Source organism: Macrotis lagotis, chromosome 2 (assembly GCF_037893015.1).
Source record: "Macrotis lagotis isolate mMagLag1 chromosome 2, bilby.v1.9.chrom.fasta, whole genome shotgun sequence".
Taxonomy (NCBI): Eukaryota; Metazoa; Chordata; class Mammalia; order Peramelemorphia; family Peramelidae; genus Macrotis; species Macrotis lagotis.
Window position 1 is genome coordinate 299,049,676 of NC_133659.1, and position 27,682 is coordinate 299,077,357.

Genomic DNA, 27,682 nt, shown 5'->3' on the forward strand with positions numbered 1-27,682 from the left:
AGTTACTAGGTTATTTCTGTGACAGAATCACAGGATGCTATGGTGTATAAGCACCAAAATATAGATAGGGATTTAAAATCAGAAGATGTGAGTTTGGGTCTTGAACACTACTCGATATCTATGTGATTTAGCCTTTCTGAACCTTATTTTCCTAACATGAAAAATGTGAGACTTGGACTAGATGACCTCTGGTCCATATGATATCTGGATATCTCTTCCAGACTTCCTGTTTTCTGAGTATAAAAATCAGTTAATCTCTTTTGGCTTCAGTTGATTCATCTGAAAAATTGAGATGATGATATTCACACACAGAAGGCACTTTTGAAGATCAAATGAGATCAAATTTATAAAGCACTAGTAATTGCAAGCTATTAATATTAGTGCTTTGTAAACTTCAGTAATGTTATATATTAATGAGACTGTCAACATTGTTCTTCAAAGCCCTCATAGTAATAATTTCCCAGACAAGCCCATGCCTACAAAAGGACTTCAGAGCAGTTGACTGAATAAACAACTACATTTCCCCCCATGGACTTCATCATTAAAATTTTAAGGCAAATCAATGGGAAGACAACTTATTTTACAAAAATATATTTTCTGCACAATGTTTAGAAACAGAAAGGAGAGGTTAGAAGTGATGATAATCGAATTTCCTTCTAACTCTGAAGGTCGTTGATGCTAAATATTTTCATAAGAGAGGAAAATATGCACAGCTAGAAATTGGGAGATGGTAATGGATAACCTTAATCTTAAAATGAGGAATGGAACAGGAAGTTAGAGGAAGCCAGCAGGGCTGGAAAAGGCATTGGTTCTAGAAAAAAAGATGGATCTGAGTTCAAGATTCCTTTTTGTTTCTTAGTACCTTTGTGATTTGGAGAAGTACTTTGCTTTTCTTCATGTCATATCATATTGTGTACAATGAGGGGGGGTCCAAATAAAATTCTGAGATGCAGAGTGGCTGAGTATTAATAATCAATTTATTAATCAGACTGGCTAATAATCTATAAACTGATGGTCAGTGGTTTCTCTTGGTAACCAAAGACCAAGAGGGAGGATCTTTTTGTTTCTTTGTAAAGATTTTATTTTTGAGTTTTACAATTTTTTTTACCTAATCTTACTTCACCTCCCCCTGCCAGAAAGCAATTTGTCAGTCTTTACTTTGTTTCCATGTTGTACATTGATCCAAACTGGGTGTGATGAGAGAGAAATCATATCCTTATAGAAGAAACATAAAGTAAAAGAGATAGCAAGATCAGACAATAAGATGCCAGTGTTTTTTTTCTAAATTAAAGGTAATAGTCCTTGGTCTTTGTTCAAACTTCATGATTCTTTCTCTGGATACAGATGGAATTCTCCATCGCTGACAGCTTCAAATTGTCCCTGATTGTTTCACTGATGGAATGAGCAAGTCCATCAAGGTTGATCATCACCCCCATGTTGCTGTTAGCGAGTACAGTGTTTTTCTAGTTCTGCTTATCTCACTCAGCATCAGTTCATGCAAATCCTTCCAGGCTTCCCTGAATTCCCATCCCTCCTGGTTTCTAATAGAACATTAGTGTTCCATGAAATACATATACCATAGTTTGCTAAGTCATTCCCCAATTGAAGGACATTTACTTGATTTCCAATTCTTTGCCACCACAAAAAGGGCTGCTATGAATATTTTTGTACAAGTGATGTTTGGTACCCTTTTGCACCATATCTTCAGGGTATAGGCCCAGTAGTGGTATTGCTGGGTCAAAGGGTGTGCAAATTTTTGTTACCCTTTGGGCATAGTTACAGACTGCCCTCCAGAAGGGTTGGATGAGTTCACAGCTCTACCAACAATGTCAGTGTTCCAGATTTCTCACAGCTCTTCCAACAATGATCATTGTTCTTTCTGGTCATATTGGCCAGTCTGAGAGGTGTGAGGTGGTACCTCAGAGATGCTTTAATTTGCATTTAAGAGGGAGGATCTTAAATGCCTATTTGTCTATTTGGTAGCATAGTATTAGACCCACCGTGACAAGCCAATGGCAACTCTAATTGGTGGCCACTTAATGAGGAGGTGAGCTGAGCATTCTCTTCTTCTCCAGGTTACCACATCATTGAGAGGGAGAGGTCTGCTGAGAGCAGTGACCTGGTCATGACTTTTGAGTCCTTTCTAGAATTCTGGGCACCCAATTTGGTTCTCTCTGGTTTTATTTCTCCTTCATGATCCAGTCTGCTTCCAACTCTAATGAAGGAACTAAAGACACAATTGAATCTTTTTGGGTAGCCTCACCCCACTCAGTTTGGATAGAGTTCCAGTTAGGTGAGGCCCAACCCAAACTAGTTGAGAAAGTGATGCTTTGGGGGCACATTATTTAGTCATCCCCTTCAGAAATTGACTGATGTTTTCAAGACTAGGGTCTTTACCAAAATAGGAGGAAAATGTATCATAAATTCATGATTAATATAACATAATATTAATATTAATATAATACAGGATATTTATTTCCCCCAGGAGGTTGGATTTCTATTTCTATTTCTCTGAAATGACTTCAAGCCCTAAATCTGTGATTGTAGGTTATACCTACCAGACTTTGTTCCCTAGCAAGCATTTTTTATTCTTGGATGAGATATTTCAACTATTCCCTGGGCAGGATATTCCATCTTCCATCCCTGTTGCTGGGAATATACATACACACACACATACACATATATATGTATATGTATATGTGTATATATATATATATATATATATATACTCTTCTCACCTCTGGTCAAGAATATGTAGTTTCCTTCAATTTACCTGTCACGTCCTACATGAAGCATGTCTTATTGGCCCAGTTTCTAGTATGGTCCTCCCACTAAATGACTGAATATATTATTTTTTCATATTTGTGTATATGTAATTCTCTCCCTTCCCCATCACTTTGAAGGCAGAGATGAATGTGTCTTTACGTTGCAAATACAATCATCACCCAGGCTCTCGGCCTCCACATCATTTTCTCTTCATTCTCTTTACCCTCCTCAAGCCAATATCCAATATGTTGCCAAGTCCTGTTGATTTTTGCCTTCTCAACATGTCTCCTTTGTATCTTCTTCTCACCTCTGATTCTGCTACCATTTTAGTATGGGCCCTCATGATCTCATTTCTGGACTGATATCATAACCTGTTTGACCTCCCTACCTCTAGACTCAAGGAACTGTAGTCCACCCTCTGCTCATTTGCCAAATTCACATTTCTAAAGCAAAGATCTGACCATGTCCAGGATCAAATATAAAATCCTCTCACTGGCAATCAAATCCTCCCCAAATGACCAACTCTCTTCTACCTAATACTTTACTATATCCAATGACATGCCATTTCTAAACTGGTCTTTTCCACTGGCTGTTCCAAAGAACTGGAATTTTCTCTCTCCTCATCTAAAACTCCTGGTATCCCTGACTTACTTCAAGATCCAATTGGAATTCCACCTTCTGCACGAAAACTTTTTGGATTCCTCTTCTTTTCAGTACCTTTCCTCTTCTGATTATTTCAGTTTACTCTCTATTTATCTTGTTTGTTCATAGTGTTTTTCAGAATCTCTCCACCATTAGACTAAGCTCCTTGAGAGCAGAGACTAGCTTTTACCTTTATTTTTCATCCTTAGTACTTAACAGTGTCTGACATATGATAGTCTCTTAAAAGTTATTGGTTGACTGACTGAACAAGTGAACAAAGAGGTCTCAAATAGATTGTTAGGCATAAAAACAGAATGCTCTAATTTTAAATCCTGTCTTTGTCATTATTTTGGTTGTTTGTTGGGCAAGTCCCTGAACCCCTGTTCCAGTTTTCTCACTTGTAGAATAGAGATTATAATAAGAGACTTTGTAGCTGAGACTCAAATGCTATAATGCATGCTAAATATTTGGCATACTTTAGAGTAATATAAATTTTAACCTTTTTCTTCTTTCTTCTTTTCTTTTCTTTCTCTTCTTTTCCATTTACCTCTTCCTCTCCCTCCCCTTTCTCTTTTCTCTCCATCTTCCTCATCACCCTTCCCTCTCCTTGCTGTTCTCCTTCCTCTTTTCACTCCCCCTTTCCTCTGTCTCTCTCCCCATCTTTACTTCTCTCCCTTCTTCACTATCATTTTCCTCCTCTTTTTCTCCTCCAGTTTCTCTCCCTCTTCTTCTTCCTCTTTATTTCTCTTTCCTCTTTCCTTCTCCCTGTTCTTCCCTCCTTTTCTTTCTCATACCCTTTTACCTTTCTCTTTCTTTTCTCCCTTTTTTCTCCCATTTCAAAATTGAAAAATTTGAATGGGAGTTTGAGGAAAGGAAGAAGAATATGAAACGGAAAAGCTGCTCTTTGTCTTATGCCTCTGGATTGTCCAAAGCTGAACTAAGTGAATTTAAAATTGTGCAATTTGTTTTGAATGAATAGTAACTGTATTTTTTTTCTGGATATGGTGTTGCTCATAAGCCCTTTAATGAAGTTCAAGGTTACTTTTCTGCTCTCTTAAGAGTGCAGGAAGAGAGTTATAATAGTTTAAGTAACATGGTAGAGAGGAAAACAAGAATGAGAGATATTATGGAAAACTGTTGTTTCAGGAGGCAGGGAAAGTTAAAGTTATAGTGCAAGTTAAAGGAAGGATGGGGGTGTTTTAACATATTTGAGAGTTGAGAAACAGGTCACCAATAACTGTTACCATAATGCCCATTCTACTGTGCCTCTCTACTGGATCAGGGCAGATAAGACGGGGCATGAAAACTTCAAAATAGAATGACAAGGATAGCTAGTGACCTAGGACAGAAGGGTTCCAGTAGAGCAAAAATAATAAAACCAAATTGTAGGAGATTGGAAAGAAGGCAATCCAAAGAATGTGAAAAAGGTATTCAATTGAAAAGTTTAGTAAAAAAGGGAAGAAAATAAAAAAGACTTGTATAACCAGGTCAAGGAAATAATTTTCCTTTGAGTATTAGAGAAATGATGTTACATTTTAAAGTCATAGAAAAGAATGGGACTGAAGATTCAGAAAAGAAATGAGAGAGAAGGCAACAATAAGATGGAATTAAATTTCAGATTGGAGGGAATTAAGGCAGATATATAACTCAAAGTAGTGAGAAGGTGAATGAAGAAAGAAGAAAAAAGGAAAAAGAGGAAGAATATAAATAGGCCAATTAGGAATTCATTTTCTTTTCTACAATAGAAAGATAGACTACTAGAATAGTAGATAGCATTTCAGACAGTCAAGATGACTTGAGTTTGAATCATTCCTTGGACATAACTATTTGACCTTCACAAAGTCTTTTAACAACTGAGTCTCAGTTTCTCCATCTATAAAATGGGATTAATAATACTTGTATGTCCTCATAGTGATTGTGAAAGACAAAATTATGGATGTAAGTAAACACATTTTAAAGTGTAACAAGTCATATTATTATCATTTTCAAGACAACTTCAGTTCCAAAGTGGTCAGCAAATGGGACTAAAGGTGATTCAAAATAGGCATTGTGGTCTAATAAATGGGGGAAACAGATCTGGTAGTCATGAGATCTGAGGTCACAAAATTTCAAAATTAGAAGGAATCACAGTAGGCATCAAGTACAACCCATAACTCAAAATTCATCCCCTCAAATGCCCTTCAGTTGGGTAATAGCTAAACAAGATATACGAAAATGATGGAATGCTATTGTTCTAAAAGAAATCACTAGCAAGATGACTTCAGAAAAACCTGGGAAGATGTATATGAACTGATGCAAAGTAAAATGAGCAGAACAAGAACATTGTACACAGTAATAGCAATACTATAACAATATCAATTGTGAAAGATGATCCAAGACAATTCCAAAGGACACATGATGAAAAATGCTACCTACCTCTAGAGAGAAAACTAATTAACATTGGATTTCTTGCATTGTGTGTAAGCATGTATATATGTGTGTGTGTGTATCTTCCTTTGCAACATGTTTAATGTAGAAATATTTTGCATGCCTTCACATGTATAATAGAAATTTTGCTTTGTATTCTCAAGGTATGTAGGGAAAAAGGTGTGAGAGAAGGAGGAAATTTGGATTTCAAAATATCTTTTAAAATGAAGATTATATTATAAAAGCAATTAGGAAATATATAATGAAATAAATAAAAATATAAGAAAATAATTTCATCTACAGTATGCTCAGCAAGTATTCATAGTCTTTGTTTTAAAGCCTCCAGTGCAGGTAATTCCTATATTTCTCAAAATGACTTTTCTACCTGTGGACCACTGTTGCTAGAAAAAGACATCTTGGCCTGGAGGCTAGAGAGTCAATCTCAGAATCATGATGACCTATGTTTATGTCCTACATTTGAAACATACTGGGTCTGTTTTAATAGGCAAATCACTTAATCTTTCAATGTTCTGAGTAACTCCCTAATTGCATAAATAGCAAAGATGATACTAATCTCAATTGACAAATGAGTTTTTCTCTCCAAGGGAACATTGTCTAAAAGTGAAATCATAGGACCCATCTATATTTCCTTTTGTTATACCAAATTTAAATCTGCTTCTTTTTCAATTTTCAATCCAATGTTTCTGTTTCTACTCTCTGTGGCCATGCAAATTCTTTTCTCAGAGGACAACTCTTCAAGTACACAGATATTATATTTCTTTTCTATCAGCATGAACTCAGATAGAATTACATATAGGTATATCTCATTTTATTGCACTTTACAGGTATATCTTTTTTTCAGACTGAAGGTTTTCGACAACCCCATGTTGAAAAAACCTTTTGGTGCCATCTTCTAGAAGCATGTTCTCATATGGGATCTTTGTGTCACATTTTGGTAATTCTTGTCATATTTCAAGTTTTTCATTATTTTTACACTTGTTATAGTGGTTTGTGATCAGTGATTTTTGCTGTAACTATTGTAATTATTTTGGGGCACTATAAACCACTTCTATAATATATGGCAAACTTAATTGAAAAGTGTAATGTGGATTCTGCCTGCTCCCTTACTCATCATGCCAATCTCTTTTCCTCAAATTGAGCCTCCCTATTCCCTAAGATACGACAGTATTGAAAATAGGTCAAACAATGGTATCCAAGAGCTCATAAAGAAGGAAGAGTCAATCTATATGGCAAACTTCATTGTTGTGTTATTTTACGAAAATGCCATAGCCACCCTAGCATTTTGCAATTTTGATTAGTCAGCAGTCATCAACATCAAGGCAAGACCCTCTCCCAGAAAAGATTAAAACTTGCTGACGGCTGAAATGATGGGAAGAATTTTTTAGTAATAGAGTTATTCCTTCCATTTCACAATGTGGATTCAATATGTAGTGAATCAGCATAAGAGATTCGATGGTAATTTTTCAGAAGTCACAGACAAGACAAAGGCCAGCAGATGAAATGCAAAGTTTAGAAATTCAGAAATGTATAGTATTATGTAATATGAACATATTTTATCTTTTAATATTATAATAATTCAGACTTATTCTCTGAGATGAAAAGTGAGCCAACATTTTCATTGTGGATTTTCCAGATCTGGGGGTGATGCACCCCTAATAACTACAATGTGGAAGGAATGGAAGTATTTTTAAGTTAGGGAAATAGAATAGTTAGCAAATAAAATATTGGACATTAACAGTCCTCAAGACTTGACTTTTAAGAGTTCAAATCTAACCTCAGATATTGTCTGTATAACCCTCGGTTAGTACCTTAACCTTGTTTGCTTCACTTTCCTTAACTCTAAAATAAACTGGAGAAGAAATGACAAACTCACTCCATTATCTTTGGCAAGAAAACCTCACACGGGGTCATGAAAATTCAGACACAACTGAAGAATAGCATTTAAATTAAAATAAATATTTTTAAGACATACCTATTGCTTACTTCATAGACCATAATAGAGTATAGACATAACTTTTACATTTATTAGCAAATTAAAAAATTCATGTAACTAGCTTTATTGTGTTATTTGCTGAATTGCTATGATTTGGAATCAAAACCATAATATCTCTGAGGTAAGCCTGTATGACATTTTTTATCTTAGTGTATTCCTTTGTAAAATAGATTCTTTGGAGAAGATGATCTCTATGATACTTTCCATCTTAACCTGCTGAGTAAACACACAGACATCTCATGGATCAAATAAAAATACTTTGTAGTTTTCATTTTTATTCCCTGGTGATATTTGTCCTCCTTTTTTGAAGAACATCATGACATCAAGGAGCTGATGACATGACATGCAAGTGAATTGGGTTTGAGTGAGGGGGGACTATGCTAAGTCAGCAGACTCACTTTCTCCTCTGGAGCCATCTGAGTCCAGTAGCCAGATATAAATCAGGATGATTGGAGATGACCCTGAATGGAGACAATCACAGTTAAATGACTTGCCTAAGGTCACCAAAAACATCCAACATGGAGAATTACAGAGCCATAATCTTTCTTGTCTATCTGAGAGCGTAATGTTATTCAACATAATTTCAAAATGGATATTTAGTCAAATAAGTTTATAGTCCAGGCTCCTATTTGAATTCCTGCCATCCTATCTCCTTACACTCTGAATAATGAAATGAATATAAAAAATATTTAATAAATCATTCTGTGGGATTTACCAATTAAATGTGAGTTTAATTCCAAGGAAATTAGTATTTCACAGGTGGAATGGATTAGTTGGAGAACAAGCCTTAATAAAAACTTAAAAAGCTTTTTAGGGAGAATGTCTCCATGTTCAGAGAAACTCTAGAATTATCTGAGTCCCTGACTAACTGATAAGAAATACCCTTTAAGTAATGGACCTTGAGAATTTTCTTACTGTAGGCTCATCTGTCACTTGACCCAGGTGATCACACTAAATTCTAATAAAATTTCTTCATGATATAAGACTCCACTTTTAGCAGAACAAATATTTCTGACTTTTGAAGAATATTTTTATCGCTAAAGAGGCAAAATAGTAGTATGAATGGTCACAAATTGTGACTTTTATTGTTTTTTTTGTGTCCTGAAATTTGAAAGCTACAGTATATAGATGAGAAATGGGTTCAAGTTGAATGAAAAATTTGGATCAGAAGTTTTACTATTTAGTCCATCAACTTAAATGAAGGGACTAACAGAAGTGATAAATTATATTGAAGAATTATTAGATTTTAAATTCAGTTGAGCTGGTTTAAACTATCTGAGTAAACTGGCCCAAATAACTTTGTCTCTGAGGCCCAGTTTCCTTATCTGACACAGGACTTAGAACTGTGATTTTAGAGGTATAGGGGACTCCCAGGTAGTGACATGTTGGTAAATGTTTAACAACCAGCTCTGAAAAGAAAATAGAAGAATGACAAACTTTTAAGTTTATTCTGCATCATTAGCATTTTGTTCAGCAATTTCTTAAGCCTAGGTAATCAATAAAAAATGAACTAAATCCTTATATACATCTCATTCAATTTTTTAGTTGTAAGTGATCACAATACAATTTTGAAATCAGTTCTCTTGAACCTGTGTAAGTTGGCTAGCATCTTCTTTGTAAAATAAAGTTAGAGAGAATTCTAGTACTTTGGAAAGGTGAATGACTTTACCAAGGTCACTGGGCCAGGCAACATTAGAAGAAGGATATGAACCTGAATCTCACAGGGTTTCATGCTCTTCACTATATCTTACTATTTCTCTGAATAATAATGATAATGATAATGACAAATGATGATGATGATGACAACAATAATATAACCAGCATAGTGGTTTATGGTCTGAAAAGTCATCATTATTCCATTTAGTCCCGCCAGTTCTTTGAAGTGGATGCTATTATTTTAGAGATACAAAAACTGAGACTTGGAAAGGTTAAAGTGACTTTTTCAGTGACTTGGAGATAGCTTCAAGCACAGGTCGTCCTGATTGATGAATAGAGCAAAGAGGTTCCTTCTAGGAATCTTTTACTTTCCTCTCCTCCTCTAAAAGTTTTGTAGAGCACTACTTTCTGAACTGTTCATCCTGTGATTTATACTCTGAATCTTTCTTACATGTAGTCCCACACAGTGGGATCCTGAGCACAGAAGTTGGTCCAAAGTTCTGTCCCAGAATCAAACTTAGAATCAGACATGAGCAATGTATTTGTAGATGCATAATATTCACTTCAGGGCAGCCAGGTGGTGCAATGGATAAAGTACCATCCCTGGAGTCAGAAGAAGCTGAATTCAAATCTGGTCTCAGATATTTACTACTATTAATCCTGTTTGCCTCAGTTTCCTTATCTGTAAAATGAGTTGAGTAAGAAAACTGTAAACTACTATAGTATTTTTTACCAAGAAAACTCCAAATGGAGAGTTGGACATGACTGAAAAACACATCAGCACCACCACCATCACCACCAATACATGCTTATTTTTTGGGGGGGGTATCTTTTCCCCCCTCATCTTACATCTTATTCTGAGTTTCTGGGTTGATACACCTCCAGAACTGTCTTGCCATCTCCAATCCTGCATTCCATGCTCTGTTGTTCCTAATCCCCCATTGTCCTTGACACTTCCAATTTTGCTAATGAGATAGATCAGTGGCCACAATCCACACATTTCCTACCTGAAATATTTGTACTTGAGAGATTTCAGTATCTTTTTTCCTCCTTTTCATTCTCACATCCTTTTATAACTTACATGATTATATAGACCAAATTTCACTGTTGTCTTAAATCATGCCCCCCCACCACAACTTTTCCTGGTTAATATCATTTTCTTTTTAGCTGATTGATTTTGTGGGACTTAACAAATTTGAATTTTTTAGAGTTTATATGGAGTCAGTTTCTTTGATGTTACCTAGTCTTTCCCCCATGCATAAATCCCTCTACACACATATATATGTATATTTATATTTAATATTTAGCAATATATATATAACTATATTATTTTATGATTATACATATAATAATTATAGATAATGGATGCTTAGCAGAAATTTCCTAAATTTAATTATGCTATATGTTATTTCTGGAAGAGACCATGTTGGAGTCAGATGTCCTGGGTTCAAATCTTGTTTTGTATACTCGCTAGGTGATTTTGGACAAGTCATTTTACTTATTTGCCTCATATGTAAAATAGGATGATAATGTTTATATATAAAGTTTCTTATTAGGAACATGTTTTGTAAACTATAAAGGTTTATTTAAGAATATTCATTTAAGAATAATCAATGTAGCATTAAGGTACATGTCAGAATCTCATTAGAGAATAGTCTTTTCCAAAATGCATTTATAGTATTTACAATCTAGATTGGCACAAAGAATTATGATTCATTTTTTAATGTTCTATATTATGGTAGAGGAATAGTTAATATTTGAAATTATGGAATAAATAAGCAATGATCATTATCATTTGGGTAATAAATGAGTTCCTTTTTAACATAGAAATAGTCCTTTGCAAGATAAATCAATCTGATAAATGGTTTGGTGAAAGTAACTGAAGACACATTCTTCTGAGAATGGTGATAATTAGAAAAACTCTTTGTTCTTTCTGTAGCTTTGTATTTTGGGGAATATGATCCTTCTCTGACAACATAAAGGCCAAGGCCAATTAATACTCTTAAAAAGCTATGGAGCATTATAATTGCAATCTCATTCTGTTCTTCCAGCTAAATTTTAGCTTATTCAAATTTTTGAAGACAGTTTGCATACATAATTAGTTCCACACCTTGGTTCTCAAGCCTAATAAGTCTGGCAATGTGACCTGTGCAACTGATGAAATCTCTTTTGTTAATTGTCCCTTTTATGAGTATGAGGCTTTAGAGTTTTAAGGGACCTTAGGGAACATCTAGTTCCCCTCATCTTACAAATAAGTAAACTGAGAATTGGAAATAAAGTCATTTATTCCTCTTTTATCAGACAAGTTAGGATCTGAACCACATTCAGTGTTCTTCCTATTACATCATACAACCGGACTAAAAATTCTTCATTGTGAATATAATATCTATATTTATTATTTTCTTAGAAATGTTTATTTTTCTAACTGCATGACTCTGAGTAGGATTCTATCTGGCTTCCTTTTCTCCAGCAAAGTCTGCTTTACTCTTAGTTCTTTTCATCTGAACTAATTTCTGTGACTTTTCAATTGGTCTCTCTGACCTCTATAAGGAATGAGGTGTGATCTTGGGCAAATCCCTTTACCCTGATGCCCTCATATCCAGGGTCATCTCCAGTCATCCTGATTCATATCTGGTTGCTGGACACAGATGTCTCTGAAGGAGAAAGTGAAACTGGTCACTTAGCATAGCCCCTCCTCACTCAAATCCAATTCATGTGCTTGTCATGACATCACTTCTCTGATATTGTGGTCTTCCTCAAAAATGAAGGACAAACATTACAAGGAGTGAGCATTTAATTGAAATGCCTCCACAGTAGCTGGATAATAATGGAAAATATGGTTGACAGATACATTTGTAAATTTTATGCAATCCTAAAAATATTTATCTAGTACCTATTGAATTAAAGGTACTATGTTAGATTATTCAAGGGGAGAAGATTGAGTATTGTGTCTATATAACAGAATATGGGAGAAGTAAGGGTGTAGAAAACTTGTACTTTGCTGCTTTAATTACCTCTAATATATATATTTGCGTTGAAAGTCTCCAGAATGGGAGGGTTCATAAGCAGTGACTTTCCTATATGCAAAAAAGTGAAATTCTTTACTCAATTAACATATTCCCAAGGCAAACTGCATTGACCAGACTATTGTGATCTACAACAACAATGTGAAACTTGCCTGAGCTTAGGGGATTTCAGTTATATTCACCATCAATAATCAGAAAAATATGTTCCTTGCTAAAAAGGAGTATATTATATTAGCTTAGAGAATTCTTTGAACATTTTGGCTCTATTCAACCCTGCCCAGCCCTAACATCAGACTTTCATTCAATTTTGAGTAGCAAGGACCTGTTGGCTTTCATTCCAATAAAAACAAACCCTATTTTCGAGCATAGATAAATGTTAAAATGATCCATAGCTCTGCTGAACCAGAAAGGGTCTGGATATTAAGGTACTAACAGACCAGTCCATTTGGGTGTCTTCTATTTCTATAGAAGGCGTGAAATTCAGATAAGGTATGAAATAATTGGGCAATAGGAGAAAGCCTCCATCAATACCTATTTGTAAAAGAATAATTTAAACCAAGAACATTCAGAATCACAGATTCTTAGAGTTGGAGGCAATCTTGGAGTTCATGTAGTTCAGCCTTAACTCAATTGATAATAGAAATATAGAAAAATTAAAAGATTTCAGTAATTTCATTGAATTTGTAAGGGATGAATAGCACTTGAGTTCAGGAATCTAGAATCCAAGTGCCCTTTCCATTTAGCCAAAGTTTTTATCTGAGCTGACATTTAGACTTCTGGGGGAGTTCTAAGAGACCTGCAGAAGCAAATAAGACTGTATAAATAAATAAACATATCTTCCAGATAAATAATAAATAAATACCTTTTGTTATAAATAATATATAGTGTACTCACATGCATTACTGTTTTTCAAATAGATGTAGATGCTTTGTAATTTGTGATTAATAAAATACAAATTGATTTAAAAGCATTCTGAATTTATAGATTTTGCTATTATTTATTTTCTCCATTCTAGATTAATAATAAATATCTATCTAATATCAGTTGGTAATCAATGGAATTTGTTTTGCTTTAAAAAAAGAATCCTCCCCACTTAAGTTTTGGGGCAATAATAACATACCATCAAGCTACTGCCTCTTCCTCCTTCTCCTCTTCTTCCTCCTCCTTTAATCAATGAGAAAAGTAGGGTCAGAGCACATAAGTTCAAATCTTGACTCTGAATCTCACTACTACCTTGGATAATATATTTAGCATTCTTAATTTCCTCAGTTGTAAATGAGATTGGATTTAATGGCCTCTAAATTTCCTTTTATCCTTAGATCTATTATTCTTTGATTTTTTCCCTTTGTGCTGGCTATATAACTAAATATATTATGAACCTTGCTTTTTAAAAAATAAATACCAATCTTTTACCTTCATTTTCCTATGACCTTAAGTCTATGACTTATACACAAAATAAAATAATTTTTTTTGGCAAGGCAATAGGATTAGGTGACTTACCCAAGGTCATATAGGTAATTATTAAGTGTCAGAGGGCGGATTTGAACTCAGATCCTCCTGACTCCAGGACCTGTGCTTTGGATACATTGTACCATTTAGTTGCACCAGAATAATATAATTATTAATGAGTTCTGATTCTATATCATATTCTGCTGCCCACTCCATAGCTATCATTTTCTTACTATTGAGACTCCAAGTTGAAAAAACTTGGAGTTTTTAGTGGACATAGCTTGCACTTCTCACGCATTTTTTCTGTCTCTGTTTCTCTCTAATCCCTCATCCCCTAAAGGCTATTGCTCCCATAATTGAGACTGAAGGAGAATATGTCTACTTACAGATATCGAGTCAGATTGAATGGAAGTCCCAGAGGACTGTCTTTGATGGACCCTAAAGCACTTTATGCTCAAATTTTCCAGTAGCTTGAGGGAGAATTGCCTATCTTCTTCACATCTTTTAAAAAAAAGTTAAAAAGGATTTATGAGCTCTACTCACATAATTATTTAGAATTATCATGAATTATAGCTAGTTTTAATAAGAATAATTAATCAAAATATGAATCTATTAGATGGTAAACTTGGGGAGTCCCCCTCTCAGCTATTTGGGATAGACTCACAATAGTTATCTCATTCAAATATCGTAGTGCTTATGTCGTTCTCAGAAGCGGATGATGAGAGTTCATATATAGCTGGTACTTATAGTTTGTGATTCCTTCCATATTTGTCTGATTCATCCCTCCCCCCCATTTTGGTCTTTAGTTTTTTTTTTTTATCAAGAATGTGAAGCAGAAACTGTAATTTTCCTTGGTCAGGAGGATGAGATAAGATGAGGGGGGCAGTTTTGTCTTTGCTGCTCTCCTCTTCCTTCTCTTCTAATGACAGGAGTTTGACATAGAAAAAAGCCATGAAATAAAAAAGGTTAGATGGAGGGTGGAGGAAGGGGCAGTGGGTATGAGATGAAAGCTCCTCAGAAACAGCACATTCCTCTCAATCACATAAAGATTTATCCATTAAGACATATCCTTGAAGGGTGAATGATGCTGAGTAAAGGGAACAGAACCAAGAGAACAATTTACATATCAACAACAACATTGTGAGATGAACAAACTTGATGGAAGCAGTTTCTCTCAGCAGTCCATTGAGCTAGAACACCTGGATTGGACTGGCTATGGACTATATTATCCCCATGCAGAAGAAGAAGAAAAGCAAAACAAAACACACACGCACAAAAACCCTTCAGAATCTGATGAACACTTTATAAAAATGATCTCTTGTATCTGTTTCCCTTAATCCTAATTCCTCTTACCGAAAATGACTAATCTGTAAACATGTGTATCAAAATATATATGTAGAATGCTAACCTGACTGTCAATGAGGGGAGGGGGCTGGGAAGGGAGGAGGGAAGGAAATTTTGTAACTTAAAAATATACATGTGCATTATCAATGAAATTAAATGAATGAATTTAGAAAAAAGATATGGCCCTGAGAAATATGTTTTCTAATTGCAACTAGGTTCTTTCAAAAATAATGCCTTGTCTCATCTCTAATTGTTTCTCTATGACATTCTTCCCTTTGACTTTCCTAAAAATTTTCTCCTCAAATGTTGAACTCTATCCTTCTCCATGCCCCTCTCAGTTGAGGATCCTGCCTCCTAGTTTATTGAGAACATCAATTCTATTTGCTCTACAATTCTTCTTGGTTCATAACCCATTGACATTGTGGTGCTCCCACTATTGACTCCTTTACATCAGATTCTGATGAAGAGATAAAACTCTTTCTAAGGTTATTTTTCCATCATGTGCTCTTGATATTCTTCCTTCTTTTCTAAGAGATTGCTCCATCACCCCCCCCAACCTCCATCTTTTTCTATTGTCTTTTGCTGCTTCCTATAAACATCTCCATGTCTTTTCCATTCCTAAAAAATTCAATTGACACTGGTACCTCTATTAGCTTTTGTTCTCCTCCACTTTTCAGCCAAATTTCTTGAAAAAGTTTTTTATTTGTTCTACTTCTTTCATTCTCTTCATAACCCTCTGCCATCTGGCTGTAGACATCATTGCTTAAATGATACCATTTTCTCCAACCTTACCAGTGATTTCTTTATGGTCGAATTCAATGATCTTTTCTGAGTCTTCATCTGCCTCTCTGCAGTGTTTGATGTTGCTGTCCTATTTCTCTTCCTGGTTACCATGGCCTTCTAAGGTTTTTGCTACACCCTAATTTAATTTTTCTTTCTACCTGTATGATTGCTCCTAATCAAGTCTTCTTTCACTGCATCACAATTCATATTCTGAATTTCAATTGTGGGTATATTCCAAGGCTCTGTCCTGGGTACTTGCCTAATTTTTTTATACTCTCTTTCTTGATGATAACATCAGCTCACATGGGTCTAATTTAATTTGTCTATGAATAATTAATTCTATGAATAATTCTCAAATCTATATATATAGCTCTTTACCCATTTAACATTTATCTTAATCTATTAGAAAAAATAGTTAAATAAATGAGTAAAAAATGAGAAATATAATCACACTAATTACTTAGCATCATATAAACAAGTCAACCAACCTTTGTTAAACCAAATTCAGTTTTCCTTTTCCTTTCTTTTTTATTGCTCCCTTGCTAATCCCTTTACTTTTCCATTCTTAATATGTGTCTATTACTATAATATTTCCTACTTCCTCTAATGATAGAGATTATATCCTCTCTGTGCCTCACAAAATGGATTTGTAAATCATATCTGAAACAATAATTGCCCTGGGACCAATGTAGTTATAGGGTTGGTCCTCCAATGATATTCTCTGCTTGGCTCATACTCAAAGTTTTTCTGGCTTGGTAGAGCCTGATCAAGCTTTTTTTTTTCCATTGACACTGTCTTTAAGAATTCAGAATCACTTCTCAGTCATCATGAGGTATCTGAGAATAGGAACTTAATGTAGGTTACAAAATAAACAGATGATTTAATTTAAGTAAGATTATTTTGATGACAAAATGACAATTTATTTCAGTGGAAAATTTATTGTATTCAACCATATAAAGCCATTGACTTCTTTTGGTTTTGTATCAATCATTTCTGGAGATGTCTTTTCAATTTTCCTCTGGAACTGACCTCCCACTCCTCTTGGTAACAAAGAAAAACAGTTAAGAAAAACAATGAATGCCATAATCGTCTCTGATAGTGGATATATTTTTCCTGTCCTAGGATTTCTACAACTCTCTCCTGAGAGAATAGAGGTCTGTTTCATCAGTTATTCTCTTACCTTTTTTGAAAACTATTCAGAATTTGGTTTCTTAGTGCAGCTCTATTTCTTCTTATTTCATTCTTCTCATAAAACATCATTTTCACCATTTATAATTGTCTAAAGAGGTGTCAAATGTGGCATTCTATGAACCAGTGCCCAGAAACATATTTTAAAAAATCATCAGAAAATGATTAATACAATATATTAAAAAGCACAACAACAATGTTAATCTGTGGTTTTGTAAGCCAATATGCAGCCTATTTCTATTTAGGGTTGACATCACTGTCCCATAGAGTCTTGGATATATAAAGCTGACCATGGGAGCTGACCATGGTTCTCAGAAGTTAAAGTCTACATAAGTTAAAAACTGGTCTTGATATATTTTACTAAACTGAAAAAGGTTTGAAGCTTGGGTTGTACAAGATTATTTTGGTTGCCTAAAGAACAGCTTAAATATAGGAAGATTTGTCAACTAGGAATAAATTTTTTGGTCATGACGACTTATAAAATAGATCCAAGTACTAAAATCTGAGTCAATTTTTTTTTAAAAAAACTCTCATTTCATAGATCATTGTGACAATAATTCTTCCCCTGGTGACAAATCCTGTCCCTGAATTTAGCAACATTTTCCCATTTCGGATTGGGCCTGAATCTATTATTTTTTTGGTATAAGAAATTACCACATAATAAATTCCATTTACCAATGCAGGTTAGTAACTTCTTTTCAACTTACAGTCTTAGAGAGTTGCCTAGAACATGGAGACCCATATGACTTGATCAGGATCACACAAACAATATGTGACAACTATTTCTTACCTCAAGGCAAGCTTCCTATTCAATATGTCATACTGATGCCCTAAATAAAATTAACAAGACTTCAAAATGTCTTTTAGTCCTGTTTGCACTCTCCATCTCTGATTTCCAGAGTGAAGTAATGGAAAAGAGTGAAGTTGTTAAAATTTTTGACTTAAACAGCTTGCAAACATAAATTGAAATACTGCTGTAGTCTGCATGTCCCCAATGTGTTGCATACTCCCTGGGGGGAAAAGAACCACATTCATATTGACATTTTTATCCTAAAAGAAACCAGAATGAATTAAGAAGTTCCAGCCAGAGAAGGAAGCATGGTTTAGTGGAATGGGTCACGGGACTGGACTCAAAATTTCTGGATTTGAATCTCAGTTCTACCATCAGTTCTGAATCTCAGTGTGATCTTGGGTAATTAATCTCTCTATATTTTCAGTTTCCCGATTTGAGAAATGAGGGAATTGTAGCAGATGGATCCTAAAATCTTTTCAAGGCTTAATTTATATGATCTACTTTCATTTTAGGAAACCTCTCTGATTTTATCAGTCAAATGAACTATGAATATGGAAAACTTCCTTCACCAGTGATGGAAAGGCTTATAATTTATAAGTTTAGAAGATGACCTGAACTGATAAGAGGCTAAGTATTTTGCCCTTGATCTCATAGCTAGTATGTGTTAGAGGTGATATTTGAACCCATTATTCACAATTTTTTAATGCTCCTCTTATGGGCAGCTAGGGGGTATAGTAGATAGAGTGTTGAGTCTGGTCATCTTCCTGAGCTCAAATCTTGCCTTAGATACTTACTGTATGACTCTGGGCAAGTTACTTTATCTTGTTTGCCTCAGTTTCCTCATGTGTAAAACATGCTGGAGAAGGAAATGGCAAACTGTACTGTATCCTTGCTAAGAAAATTCCAGATGGGGTTACAAGGAACTGAACACAATTAAAAACAAAAAGACTGGATGTCTTATAAGTCATATAATGGACATTGCTATATACTTTTCAAGATAAAATTGAAATCCTACTTTCTCTGTGAAATTTTTCTGGATCCTTCCAACTGCTTTGCCCTCCCTTTATTTAACTTCTTTATAGTTATTTGATAGAATCATAAATACAGATTTGGAAGAGACCTCAGAAATCAATGGGTTCAACTACTTCTTTTATAGTTGAGAAAACAGTCACAAATGTTAAGTCATTTATCCAGGCCCACCTACTTAGTCTGTGAAAGAGGTTGAATCTGAACTTGGGACTTTCTGAGTCCAAGTCCACCTCCCTATATCCTGTACTAGGTTTCCTGGGGAAATAAATAAAAAGAATGAAACATTCCCTACTCTCAACTAGCTTGCATTCTAATAGGAAGGATATGTCTATATATATATATATATATATATATATATATATATATATATATATATGTTTATATAGCATAAATATTTAACAAAAACTAAGTACAAGGGAGTTTAGGAGGGAAAGCATTGTCGTTGGAGTAAGGAATAGAGGGAAAGGCTTTTAAATAAAAGGTTGAATTTGAGCTTTATAGATATTCCCATATGTAATTGTTTTCCCCACTTAAGAATACATGCTTCTTTTAAGTAGAGAATGTTTTATTCTTTGTATTTGTATGCCCAATACAGTGCAAGACATAGTGGGTGCTTAGTATATGGATGATGATTGATTGATGGGTGTACCACAGTAAAAGGTGGTAGGGAAGCAATTTAATGAGATTGAAAAATAGTGAGACAGGCTGGGTATTACACTGCTATTCATAATAGATTAAAATAGACAGAGAAAGACGGCCAACATGGATAGTAGATGTCCTGTGGTGGAAACAGAGAAAAAACAAGATTAGAAACCCTTAGATTGGGAAGTCATGTGGTGGGAATGATCGCATACCCGCACCCAAGAGATCACAGATCTACTCAATTATCTGAACATTTTTCCTAAAGACACAATTTTAAAAATTCTATTTCAGGCAGCATATAGATGGATTGATTGGTCGTGTGTGTGTGTGTGTGTGTGTGTGTGTGTGTGTGTGTGTGTGTATACTTTTCCTATGTTAAATCTTTCTTGATGTCCTGCACTTCTAATATCCTCCCTTTATTTAATTTCTTCATAGTAATTTGATAGAATCATAAGCATAGAGTGTGTGTATGTATGTGTGTATGCATGTGTGTGCACGCACACATGCAACTTTATAAACTTACCCTTAAAGATCTGGTGAGCCATCTCACAATAAGGCTAATTTTCTTAGTCAACATCATCACCTTCTTATAGAAAAACTGCCTTTGGTAGATAATCCAATATAATTCCATTCCATTGACTATACACATTTCCCAGTATAATCCTTTCACTTTACAAACAACCCACAGAATGGAAGCAGATGGTGCAAGCAGCAATGGGAGACAGAATGACCCAGGATTTCTGACAAGTGAGAGATGGATACAGACTATGGAATGGAATATTCCCACCATTAGTATTAGTCTCTTCCCACCACCTTAGATCAAACAAATCTTACACTATTTGTCTGTCTTCTGAACCTGATACATTTACACTCAATGATAACATCCAAGAAGTCAGAATATCCTTGTTCCAATCAGCCATTTCTTTAAGTAATACCAATCATAGCCAATTGTGACAGAGCACAAAAAGGAATGGGGGAGAACTTTAAATTGTTAGATCTGAAAAGAATGTCACTGGCTCAGGACCCCTCACCCCCCACCCCAGGGCAATGCATCGATTGGTTGTTCTTTTCTTTTTGACAGCAGTGGAAACCACTGAACATTTTATGTTATGTTCTCTTTGGGGAGTGTATTATTTTGGTTGTCTTTAAACTTTTGTAATGTTATCCATTTGGAGCTGTTTAACCTTGAAGAAATATAGCTAAGCTCACAAGGCTGAGGTCCTGGGCTACTCCCTGTAGCCAAGTGGTTTGGATTTAGTCCTTGGGAACCTGGCCTCTAATTTGAAGGTCACCTTGTCCTCACATTCATTTTTATGGGGTTTTACTTCTCCTACCCAGTGTCCAGATGAATGGTGTTTCTTGTGACTCACTTTTAGGACTTTTTATCAAAATTATATGAACCAGGAATGGGACAGGTAACTTATTCCTATATATACAAAAGAAATGCTCTACACAGACTCATATAAGCACACAGTGGAGGGTGCCCTAACAACTCATAGCTACTCTTACAATGAGTTGGGAGACTAATGTTTCAACAAAAATAATTTTATGGAATTGCTTATTAAGCAGTTCATATTTCTTCTTGGTTGCATACTATTACTCTCCTTCAAAACTGGACCTCCTCTGATTTTCCCGTTCAGTTGTTTCCACTGTCAACTGCTTCTTTAACTGCTATAATTACTTCTGCTACTACTGATGCAACCGATCACCATTTTCACTGGACGCAGGACGTACCCTAGACTCTTTCTATCTTGAAAGGTCACCTCTAGGCCTGGACGTAACAACTTCAAATGAACCAACCAAAGAAAGACAGAACAAAATAAAATAAAAACTAGGTTTGGTTGTCTGCTTGGGAAAATAAAGAGGGGAAGATAAACAGAGCTCATGGACAAGATCACTTAGTTGAATCTATACACGTCTTGTGGGGAATAGCATCAAATAGGAGAACAATTGTTGGCCATTCCTTAATTGTCTTTTTATAGAGTACACAGAGGGTTGAGACAGAAATTTACTTTTAACTGAGGTAGTAATTTTTCTTAATTTATAGAATAATAGATCTAAGAGCTGAAAGGTATTTACAATGACCTTAATATTTATTTTTAACATTTGAGTTAATGAAGGCCCTAAGAATTTAAATAATTTGCCTGAGGTCACAGAGGCAGTAAGAGTAAACATCAGAGTTAGAATTAGGATCTATGTCATTTGATTACAAAATCATTTCCATGTACCAAAACATTCTCTATTTCCTTGCTATTTTCCCTTAAAGGATTAGTCAGAATTTACCAATTGCTGTTGTTGACTCGCTTACAACTCTCCAAGATCCTATTTGGGGATTTCTCAACAAAGATACTGGAGTGGCTTGCCATTTTCTTCTCCAGTTTATTTTAATGAGAATTGGATGAGAATGAGAAAACTGAGGCAAACAGGGTTAAGGGACTTGCCCAGGGTTAAACACATCAGATTTGAACTCAGGTCCTCCTGACTCCAAGGCAATTGTTCTATCTACTATGCCACTTAGTTGCCCAGAAGTTACCATATCATAGTAAAATTCAAGTAACTTTAATTACCTAGCTTTTAAATTATTATAGCCAGAAGTAACAGCAAAGTACCCATGTGCTGATGGTGGTGAATCAAAAATGGCAACTTTAAGCTTGCTTTGTGAGCAAAGGAAGTGACCTCTACTGTGTAATATTTCTTAATTGTTTTATCCCTCCAGTTCATTATTTTATAATCTGTAAAATGTAGATAACTATCATTTGGATCAATTTATAGTGAATCTATCAATGACCATTATCATTATTATTTAAGCTTCAAATATAGCTGTCTCAGTGGAAAGAGATGATGCATACTTACATATATTTAGAAGTCCTAAGAGACATTTCTTTCACATATAACAATATATATTGGCTTCCTTATAGTCAGTGAGAGTGACATTTGGATTCAATTAGACAAATTCTAAATATCAGACTGGGCTGAATGTTAAAATGGGTTACTAGTTATTTCATATTATACCCTTCACTTGAAGAGTTTGTCAGTTAGTAATTGAATAATTTAACCAGAGTAGTGGAACCAACAGTGTGCGTTATTACCATCCTGGATTCCATGGAGACTGGAATACAAACAATATAATGTGCAATCTTGGAGATAAAAAGGTTCTTCATTTTCATTCATTCAATAACTATTTGTTATATTCTTATGTGACAAGCACTGGATTTGTTGGATGGAATATGAAGAAAAAATGAATAAAAGCAGTTTTGACTTCAAGGAGCTTGCATTTTAATGGATGGTGAAACAATGTATGCACAATAGCTAAATAATATGTAAATATTACTTTAACTACATGTAATTATTATGAAAACATCCAAATATAATGTAACTATATATATAATATGGTGTGGAAAAGTTAACAACTGGACAAATCAGGAAAGACTGCATTTTTAGAAGAAGAATCTGAGATGTCTTCAAAAACCTATGGGATTCTTAGAGGTGATGATTCATCATACCTGTGTCCCAGGCATGGAAAACATTCTTTTCTTTAAAGGGAATGGACCTAGGAGGTAGAATGCTGCATCTAGGTTGGACAGTTTGGCTGGAATATGGTGGATGGGAAAGAGAAAAATGTGCCAGGAACACAGGTTGAATTCATATTGCAAAAGACTGAATAATGAAGATTGGATTTGTATTTTATTATAAGGGCAATAGGGAGCTACTGCACATTCCTAAACAAAAGGACACTATGAGTCTAGGATAATTTGAGTAAAATCACTTAGCATCTATGTGAAGAGCATGAGATCACAGATATAGAATTGGAAAGGACATCAGAGGTCAGAGTTTAACCATTTCATTTGGTAGGTGAGGAAACTAAAACTCAGGGAGATAAAGTTTCTTCTTAAGGTCTCACAGGTAATAAATGTCAGAGAAGAGATTTGAATCCAGGTTCTTTGACTTAACTTTTGTCTTTCTGCTATCATGCTGGAGAAGAGAGGGAATGGAAAATTCTTACAATTTCTTCTCACAAAAAATAAACTTAAAATGCATTTGGAAGTTTTGGGAATTATTTTAGCCTAATAATTAGACCCAAATACCATCTTTTCTGTAATTTACACAGAAATTGTTAAAGTATTTCATTCCATTCTATTAAATTAAATCGGATTCTTTTTTAGAATTAAGCTCTAATCTCTTCCCTATCCTTTGGGGTATGACCTCTCCCTCATGACCTTCCTGGCTTCCTTTAAGTCTTAACTAAAATCCCTTGTTTTATTCAACTTGCTTGCCTCAACCCCTCACTTCTAGTGCCTTTCTATGTTGAATATTTTCAACTTTATCTTGTTTATAGCTTGCTTTGTATATACAGTCATCCCTTCTACATTGTGGATGTTAAGAGTATGGTGTGCCCCCCCCCCCCCAATCTGGAAAATCCAGGTAAAAATTTTTGACCCTCTCTTCATACTAGAGAAGTCTGACACTTTTCTTTTTCTCTTGTGGGGTGTTTACAATATCAAAGGATTAAAATAAATTCAAATTATGCAATTATATATATATATACATATATATATATATACATATATATATATGATTAATTTCTGAGTTTCTAAAACCTTTACTGTGTTGTCTGCTGGCCTATGTGTGTCTTCTGCAGCTTCTGCAAAACTCCTCCAAAAATTCCCATTTAATTTCTCATGCTGAACAGAAATATATTAAAATCAGAATGGGTAAAGCTGCGATGTGGAAAAAAATAACTGCATTTGTTTCCAATACGACCTTTCACTGTGGACAAAGACGGTCTTTTGCCTCTTTTTGTAACCTTAGTGCTTAGCAGAGTACCTAACAGGCTTTCAATAAGTATTTAGAATTGATTAATTGACTCATGATACTTTAAAGGACACTTTTGAAAGGTAACATGGTATGATAGACAGAATCCTGGATGGGGATCAAGAAGTCCCAGTTACTATCTGAACTCTGCCACTAATTCATTATATTACCATAGATTTCTCCTTTGCAAAGTGTATATTCTGGATCTAATGTAGTCTGGCCAGTCCTTTGTGGGGTTGCTGAAGAAGGAATTCTGTGTGTGGGGGGGCAGCTAGGTGGTGCATTGGAAATAAAGTGTGATTAAATAAATAAAATTTTAAAAAAAGAAGAAATTCTAGGTTGAATATAGACACGATGGACTAGAATGAATCCCTAGAGTCTAGGAAATTCACTAAGATTCTCTTGTTGCCTATCCATTGGGGAACGGCTAAACAAGTTATAGAGCATGAATACTATGGAAAATTATTGTTTTACAAGAAACTATAAATGGTCGGACTCTGGGATGACTTACAGGATCTGATGCTGAGGGAAGGGAGCAGAACCAAGAGAACAATGTACATGTCAACAGCAGCATTGTTAGATAATCAACTTTGATGGAAGCAGCTCCTTTCGGACAACTGTATTGGACCAGCTATGGACAACGTTATCTACATCCAGAGGAAGAAAAACAAAGCAAAACAAAACCAAAATCCAACCCTTCATAATCTGATGAACACTGTATAAAAATTATCTCTTATTCATCTCTTTCCCTTAATCCTAATTCTTCATACCAAAAATGACTAATCTGTAAACATATGTATGTACAATATTAACCTGCCTGTTCACCACTGAGGGGAGGGGGGATGGGGAGGGTGGAAGGAAATTTTGTAAATTAAAACTATTCATATACATTTGGGTAAAAAAGACATTAAACCAAAAAGACTATATTGCATTGGTATAGGGAGTTTTCTCACTTGGGTATCCCTAAAATTATGAAATCACAGATCTGGTTTCCATCCTGCTTTCCATTTCCATAATGTGCCGGAGGAGAAGAAGGAAGAAAAGGTTGCCTTGGTCACAATAGTGTGTGATTCAGGAAGAAAAATTCTTGTTTTGTTAACATTTACATTTAATCCTTGTTTAATCCTCATTGCTCCCTCACCTTCTCAGGAAATTGAAGCTAATACAGTCATTACAGTTGACTCTGACTATAGGAGAAGATGATTAATGAAGCTGACATTTACCCTGATTATGTGCTTTTGACAAAGATCTACCCCAGTAAAGAGCTTTCATTTTAGAGGATCCAGATGGAAATATTGTCTTAGAAACAGAAACATAGTGGAGGTGGGCTTCGCCAACCAGATTTTCAGCTGCAGATTCCTATCATAGGGACTCTCATCCTTCTCACTGGAGGAGTGGTGTCCTTGCTTTGAAGTCAAATACCCTCCAGTTCCTTGGGACTGAGTTTTATAGCTTGGCTCCTTGCATGTATTTTTTAGTTCATTGGAAATGCTAATGTCCTGCCTCAAATTAAAAGCTGAATTGTTTGAAAAATTCCAGGAAGCATTTGTTGGAGAAACTTCAAAGCTTCAGTTATGGCTGAAACTGGTCACTCATGATAGGAATATCTGAAAAGCAGAACGTCCTTCTGTCCCACAAAGTTACCTTTGGTGTCACACGACAGAAGGGACTAGCCCGTTGCTCTGATCTCAAAACAGAGCTTGTCCAAGGAATCTGGCAACATGTCCCAAAACACTGAAATGCAGTCATTTTGCCAATCCATGTGAGACATCAAAAGCCTTGAATTTATTCAGGAAATATGCAAGCCAAAGTAGGCTAGAATCATCATTAGTTTCATTACAGCATCATTTACACTTAGGAGCAATTTCCAAGAAGGAAGTATTTCTTTGATCCATATATGTGGGGTGAGAATGAGGGTGAGATGGGGGGGGAATGGGCAGTTTTTTTTGCATAACACAAAGAATGCATTAAATGTAAAGAACTCACAAGATTCCATTAAAAATGCAGAAACAGAATTTACACAATTTATGTGTTATATTCTCCCTAGAAAGTAACAACACTGAGGGACCAATAATTAAGTACTCCCCATTCACATAGAACATTGAATGATTCATAATGAATGATTCATAATGATGACATGTCTTTTACCCATCACATACAAGGCCATCATCTTTTGATAACTTTTTTCCTTCCCAACATTATCTATAAAGACATCTTTAGAGGCCGACATTTAAAACCCAGATACCATTGATCTCTTAGAAAATTGCATGGGCAGAACATGCTATGACTCTGGGAATGTCACTTAACCCTAGTTACCGCAGTTTCCTCGTATTTAAAATGAGCTGGAGAAGAAAATGGCAAACTACTTAAGAATCTTTGCCAAGAAAAACTCCAAGAGAAGTTAGATGTGACAAAAAATATCTAAAACAACAACCACACACGTTTGTGTATATATAAAGAAACACATGTGTAATAGTTACCCTTCTTATACACATATATGCATAGAGATTCATATGTATAGATTCATATTATATGCATAGAGATAATATATGTGCATAAGCATTTATCTATCTATCTATATATACACACATGTATGTGTGTCTGTATGTGTGTGTGTACATAAAAAGGGAATTTTATTGCTTTTAATTAGTTGTAACTGCTCAACCTAGGCTAACAAAATGTTTCTAGATAGAAATCCTTGAGGACTTGGTTGAATTCTTATTATTTATTCTTTTCAGGCATGACTGACTCTTTAGGACTCCATTTTGTGTTTTTATTGCAAACATACTGGAATGGGTTGCCATTTCTTTCTCCAGCTCATTTTAGAGATGAGAAAACTGAGATAAACAGGGTGAAAGTGACTTGCTCAGGGTCTCATGGCTAAGAAGTGTCTGATACTTTCATGAGAAGATGCCACTAAATTATGTGAGTATTAATGAATGCTTCTAAACTTGACAGTTTTCTTAAATCAACTATTTCCTTTGCAGCTGCATTGGTTTAATCGCTTAGATTCTACATAGTATAAAAGTAAATTTTATAGCTGACAGTTCAGATTTCAAATCAAAGAATTTCATATTGATGAACTATTATTCTCCCATTCAAGTAAATAAAGTATGAAGGTGGAGGACAGAA